This window comes from Nicotiana tabacum, chromosome 8 (genome assembly GCF_000715075.1).
Source record: "Nicotiana tabacum cultivar K326 chromosome 8, ASM71507v2, whole genome shotgun sequence".
NCBI lineage: Eukaryota > Viridiplantae > Streptophyta > Magnoliopsida > Solanales > Solanaceae > Nicotiana > Nicotiana tabacum.
Genome location: NC_134087.1, coordinates 142113893 through 142121141, shown reverse-complemented (window position 1 = coordinate 142121141; position 7249 = coordinate 142113893). Strand labels below are relative to the sequence as shown.

Below are 7249 nucleotides of genomic sequence, written 5' to 3'. Positions count from 1 at the left end.
TTCTGGTTTTAAGTGAAAACCGCAAATGCGGTGTTTTGGACGTAGATGCAGTACCACATGTGCGGTGAAGGGACCGTAGGTGCGAAAAGCCTGGGTCATAACATATATATATCACCCTTCGCGATTTAGAGTGGATTTTCACCATATTTCATTCGGGAAGAAGCTTTGGAGAGCTAATTGAAGGGAGAATTCAAAAGGGTTTCTTAGATGTAAGGTCATTGGTCCCTAAACTCGTTTTTATGATGATTTTTAAGGTTGTAAGCTTGAAATCTATGGGAAAACCAGTAGCAAATTGGAAGTTAGGGCTTGGAAAATTGTGGACCTAGAATTAGGGATTTGAGGGGTCATTTGTGGGAGGATTTTGGTACTTTTTATATGAATGAATTCGTGGGGGAATAAAGATTCCATTGATGTAATTTTTATCGGATTCCGAGACGTGGACCCGAGGATCGGATTTGGTCAATTTCGGGATTTGTGTTGGAATTTGATTAATTTTGAGTGGGCGTTGTTCCCTTAGCATATTTTGATGACTATATACTGATTTTGGTTAGATTTTGAGCATCCAGAGGCCGATTCGAGAGGCAAGGGCATCGCGGGCTAGAGTTTGGACCGGATAGAGGTAAGTAATGATTGTAAATGCTGTCCTGGGGGTATGAAACCCTGGATTTCACATTGTTGTGCTACTTTGAGGTGACACACACGCTAGATGACGAGCGTGGGGTCGTGCACCATTGAGGATTGTGACTTAGTCCATCCCGTATGATTGTTTAATCGCGTATTTGATTGAAAATTGTTTGTTATCATCATGTTTTGGGCTTAATGTCATATTTGGGCCTCGTACCAATTGTTTTGGGCTTATTGCATTGTTCTGGTTTTATACTACCTCTTTGTAGCATTTTATTGTGTTTTACGTGTTTTCTTATCGTTTAGCTGCCTTTACTTTTATTACTTACTAAGTTTGCGTACTCACATTACTCCCTACACCCTGTGTGCAGATTCAGGAGTCTCGGGCCACGGTAGCGAGGGCTAATTTGTTTCCACCACAGGTTTCTTTGGAGTTGACTAGGTAGATGTTCGGCGTTCGCAGCCCAGTGCTTCTCCTTCCTATCTTTACTTTCCTTGTACTAACTTTGTATTAGACGGTGTAGTCTTTTTATACTCTTAAACGGATGTTTAGACGCTCATGACTGGTGACACCCCGATGACGGGCTATGTTATTTCCACAATTGTTCTATTTCGCTCTTTATTTTGGGATTTATAGTTTATTTATGACTTAAAATAAATTATTATAAATGTGTTAAATGGTTTGAGGGTTTGTGTCGGCTGGCCTTGTTTCACGAGAGGCGTCATCACGACCGGGTCTGGTTTGGGGTCGTGACAAATGGTTCTTTATTTTCTATATTTGTGTATACAGAAATGTCTTGAATATATAATTTTCTCCACTCGTTGAAATTTTAAAATAGGGGGAAAAAGTAATATTTAATCAAATTATGACAAAATTAACGAAGAAAACAATGTTTATAACGTCTTCAATGACAGAATTAATTGTCAAACTGAAAATTCACATATCTATTCTTTTGGTTTTTCCTTCTCTTTCCTTATTCATATCTTTTCTTTATATTTCTTTTTTCTTTGTAGTTGTCTATTTTTTTGCTTACCTTTATATCCTTTGCTTGGAGATGGTGTCGTTTCACAGTAGGAAATGAGTTTTACTGTTAATAGCAATTTCTGTAGTTATAAGTTTTTATCATGCTTTAATTTCTTCTAGCGGAAACCGTTAGAGTATTAAATTTTCATAGGAGTATTTATTATTGTCTTATTGAGTATTTCAAGTCGGCAGATTTCTAACTCTAAATTTTCTCTCTGAGAAGATAAATTCGTCACAAGTACCCTCTCAAACCCATGTGTAATTCGATATATCATTACTATTAACCTCCTTAGAACCCGAAGTAATATTCTAACTTCTGCTTCACTTTTCGATTCTGACACTTTGCAATTCCTCCATGAAAGTACAATTCTCTCCAACCTTGCTTTCCATGTAACACTAAACGCCCTCGAATTAAACTTTCTTAATGGCTGAAATTTCAAGCAGAGTAACATTACATATAAATAAACATTCATTATAAGGAATCGGATGAGACTCTAATTATTTAATAGAGGGTTTTGGACATTTTAACATAAGTTGGTTAAATAAACTTCTTTTTATTCTTAACAAATCAAATCGCAAATTGATTAATAACATATTAACTTTGCATGTCAGGGACAATAATTTTACCTCCCGAAAATCTAATACCACATGCAGTAGTTCATTTTGGGCTGCTTCACTTACTGCATCATTAACTATAAAACTTTAGCAACTATAACCAATTTTTAATCAAATTCAATCAACAAATTCAAACTAAATGATGAACAACAAAGAAATAACTGAAATTATTTTGACTAAACAATATTTTTTAACAACAAACCTACTTTCAGATTCAACAACAATAACAAACAAATTTATTCAAATTCGAATTAAACTTAAACGGAACAACTAAACAGATTCAAATCACTAAACTCAATCATCAATTAAACTCAAACTAAATCAAACAATATCATAACAAAGATGAATGATTCAAACTAAATCAAAAACTTAGGACCAACACATAAACACTTGACATTAAATCACTTGACGAAAAACTAACAAACTTCAAACAAAATGAACACAAATTATATCCAATACAAACAAAGACCCGGGTTCGAATTCAAACCAAATCATCGGAACACAAACACAATCAGAGAACGAAGAAAAAGATCGGAAGATGAACTTGCTGAACGAAAACTAAAAGAAAAAGAACGGAAACCTACTAGTTTGAAGCCCGGATTCGAACGGAACCTCGACGCACTGCAACTCGACGAACTCGACTGAGCATGACCTGTATGTGTGACCCCGACCAAAGCTCGAACAAACGAGATGATTGGGTCTCGTTTTGGACTAGATGCGACGGGCTACGGTGACCCAACTGGACGATGACATACTGTCGTGGTGGAGCTGGGGTCAGCCATGGAGGTGAAGCAGCGGCGAGCTGCTGTGACGAATGAGGCTAGGCTCGCGACTAGATCTTGGAGATGGCAGTGGTCGTTCATGGCTGGAGCTTCGCGCCTGGAGGAGCTGGGCATTCATGGGGCTGCTGGGTGGCGAAGACGAAGTAGTGGCAGCGTGGTCGTTCATGGCTGGTCGTTGGTTGAAGGAAGATGGACGACGGGGCAACTGCTGCGTCAATGGCAATGTGAGCTGAGTGGTCGTTTGAGATGAGAAGATGAAGGTGAAGGGGCAGCCATTGTCGAGCTTGAGCTAGACATGGAGAAGACGAAGAAGATGGCAGCCATGGGAGCTCGAGCTCAATGACGAAGACGAAGCTGGGGCGATGGGGGTGCTGGGTCTCGAAGATGGACATGGCTGGGGGGTCGACGACTGTGTGTGTGCGTGCGTGTGTGTTGAAGGAGAAGAGGAGGTAGCCATGGTTGGGAGCTTGGGGTGCTTGGTTTGGAGAAGAAGAGAGGGGGGGCGGATGTTTAGGTTTAGGGTTTGTTTGTGAAAAATGAAAATGAAGTGAAGATAGGAGGTTGGGCGGGTGGTTTGGTTATGGGGGCGGACCGGGTCGAGTTGACCCGATACGGGTTTGGTTCTTTGGGCTTGTGGTTAAAAATTAAAGAAAAGGTCCAATCCGATTTTCTTCTATTTTTGTTCTTTTCTATTTATTCAATTTTCTAATTAACAAAGCTAAAATTCTAAGATTAAATTATAAAACCCAAAATTATCTAAAAATACTAATTAACTCCTAATAACAATTATCACACATAATTAAATACCAATTAAGCATAAAATTATACAATTGGACATTAAATGCTAAAAATGCAAAATACATATTTTTATGATTTTTTCATTTTGTAAAACAAACTTAACTACTCCTAACTGTAGAATTAAATATTAAATGCAAATGTGACTTATTTTTATATTTTTTATTAATTTAACAAATAAACATGCACAGACAAAATACAAATAATTATCCAAAATGCCACGAAAATTCTCAAAAATTGCACGCAAAGAAAAATTATTTTATTTTGAATTTTTTGGGAATAATTCTCATATAGGGCAAAAATCACGTGCTCACAATTACTTTATCACAACTATAACAAACTTAGCCCGAAGCACGACAACAAAACCGATAGGACATCCGTATATCAAAATCTAACAAAACATGCAAAGTTCAATTGATTAAGAAAGTAATAAGACTATGAGGGTGTTTGGATTGGCTTATGTTAAGTGCTTATTGGCTTTAAGCACTTTTTAAGTTTGTGTGGTGTTTGTCAATGATAAAAAGTGCTTAAAAGCACTTACTTTTAGCCATAAAAAATACAAAAAATAAGCCAAAGCCAAAAGTTGGGTATTACCAACTTATGGCTTTTGGCTTTTATCTTTAAAGCTACTTTTTATAAGCTAATTCAAACACCCTCTATTCCTTTTTCTTGATGTACATCATTTTGTAACGGTTTAAGTACTACTATTTAAATTAAGAAAAGCAATAAAATATTCTGACAAACGCTTCTCCTAACATACATATTTACAAAAAAAATGTGTTATTTACAAATAAGTATAAATTAATTCTTAAGATAAACGAATGACAATTACATCACACTAAAGAGGATGTGCAATACAATTCAATATCTATCTTAGACATACATATCCTATCTAACTAACTGTTCCATTTTTTGGTCTTTCAAAGTATCAAACTATAATTCTTCAAGAACAATTCATCATGTTGATCCAACCATTTAAGAAAATCACACCCCCAGACCCTGCGATAAAACTCAAACAAATTCAAGAAAATTGATTAGAAAACTTTTCAGTTGGAGCATCAACAGAATTCAACAATAAAAATTCAGATAGAACTTCGTGAATAAAGATTTCTGAAATACCAATTAAACTTACATGTAATATCATTGAGCATAAACATAATTAAGATTCTAGTTATCAATATTTCATAAAGTCATTCATCTTTATCAACTTGATGAACCTTATGATTTGCAAATTCCGCACAAAATGAAACTACTAATTAGGGGTGTCAATGGTTCGGTTCGGCCGGTTATTTTATAAAATTTGTACCATACCAATTTTTCGGTTATTCTATTATGTATAATCAAAATTAAACTTTTCGAAACCGTCCCAATCATATCGGTTTCTCTTCGGTATCGGTACGGTTCGGTTAATTTTCGGTATTTTTTTAATATCATATAAAAATCACCAATAGAAGTAGGATTGCAATAACATACGTTCTTTTATAGGACTTAGCAAAACTCTCTAGACATTTTTACTGTTTAAAGGGTGATGAATTAAAAAAAAGATGTCTAGAGTATAGATCCATCAACTATTCTACAACAGCGTAAAAGAAATCAAACAAAGGCAAAGAAAATATTAATCACACGAGTTGAAAGATATACCAAGCTGGGACTCAAGAATAAAGTCAATCGAAGATTAAATATTCAAAAAGATAAATCTAAATTATATGAAAGGAAACATATTCAATACATTGTAGTTTGCTACTCATAATCGCTAGAATACTTTGTGTCTTGCTAATAAAGATACTTGAAATAACTTAGTTTAAGTAGAAGTAGCATAATAGGTTTTAGGAATTAGTATTTTGAGTTTAATTACTTGTTGGCTTGTAATAGTTTTCATAATTCCAAGGCTCAAAGAAAATTTAATGCATTATTTTTTTAAACTTACTAAATAATTTTTAAACTTACTAAATAAATATAATTTCTACATGTAAAATTTATTCGGTACGGTTCAGTATTTTTCGGTTTATTTTTATAAAATAAAAAACCTACCCTAATTATCGGTGCGGTTATATATTTATATAAAAACCTACGGTTTCTTAAAAAGAAACCTAAAAATCGATTTGGTGCGGTAAGGTTCGGTCGATTTAGTCGGTTTTCGAATATCCATTGACACCCCTACTACTAACTACCGGTAAAATTATTATTACAAAATAAAGAAAACAATAACTGAGTTTTTTTTTAGAATTGATTAACGATATAGTGGCTCGTGGGCATTCTGAGATTTAGGTCTCAATTGCATTATGACCTCATTATTAAGCTTTCTAACCAAAGATGGTGACATCTACAAAACAAAATAATTCAAAATCAACAAAATATCAATAAAGTTGTAATTAGTTCGCAATAAAAAAAATTGAATGCTTAGAACAATATCATATACTACAATCGTTATAAAATATTTTTATAATTAAGTTACGATAAAAAGGGTATTCACCTCAGCAGTGCTTAGGATAATTAATGGATACACACGATATAATATTCCTTTGGCTATCAATTTTCAAAGGTCGATCATCATATGTAGAACAAAAAAACCCTATATAAGAGGGAAGAAAAGAGAAAACCATTTATTAACGTCCGAAACATTGACGGGTAAAAAGATATACAAAATATAAGGGCTTCATACTCCACACACATGCAGTCATACTTGATGGTAATCAAACACTTACCAGTGAAGCATGGGCCCATGGAAGGAAACTTGTGAACTTGAAGGAAGAAGTAAATAAAACAGAGGAGATTTAATTTACCACTGAAAGTGAGAGAAGGAAGACGATGAGATGTGTTATTATGCAAAAACATTTACCTCTGGTGAGAATAGAAAAAGGTGCAATGTGTGGAGGTAAATGTTGGGAATAGAAAAAGGGCAATGTGTGGATCACATGTGTATTAAGAATGAGCCTTTATCACGGAGAAATCGAAGAGGGGTAATTAATGTGGTTATAATTGTGGTTACAGTTGGTTTTTTTAAAATTTATTTAGAGTACTTAGATAAGAGGAAAAAGGGCAAAAATCTAAGAAACTAGATGAATAGAAGTACTGGCTTATGAGATATGCCACGTCCCTCGTCATAACAAAACTTTATCATATATATATATATATATATATATATATATATATATATATATATATATATATATATATATATATATATATTTGTTGTTTGTAATCCAACTCCACATAATCATGTCGTTGTTTTCGTCGTTCCTCATCAGAAAATAATCATTTTCGCAAAGATATGACAATTCTACAAGGATCTTTGGTTTCAAGTAGCTTGAAAATAGTAAGTTTTGATCATAAATTATGTTAGATTATGCTTGAACGGTGTTTTCTAAGGTAGGATCAATAAACTAATTTGTAGTTACTGCGAAATTAT

General features: G+C 34.2%; 1 long non-coding RNA gene across 1 annotated transcript; it reads right to left on the bottom strand.

The window, feature by feature from the left end:
- Nucleotides 1-4618: 4618 nt before the first annotated feature.
- LOC107770590 (uncharacterized) lies at nt 4619-6721 on the bottom strand. The gene is made up of 2 exons (XR_001644642.2): nt 6546-6721; nt 4619-4839 (listed from the first exon to the last, which is right to left on the bottom strand). It is a non-coding gene; the product is annotated as an uncharacterized LOC107770590 (long non-coding RNA).
- Between the last annotated feature and the right edge of the window lie 528 nt (nt 6722-7249).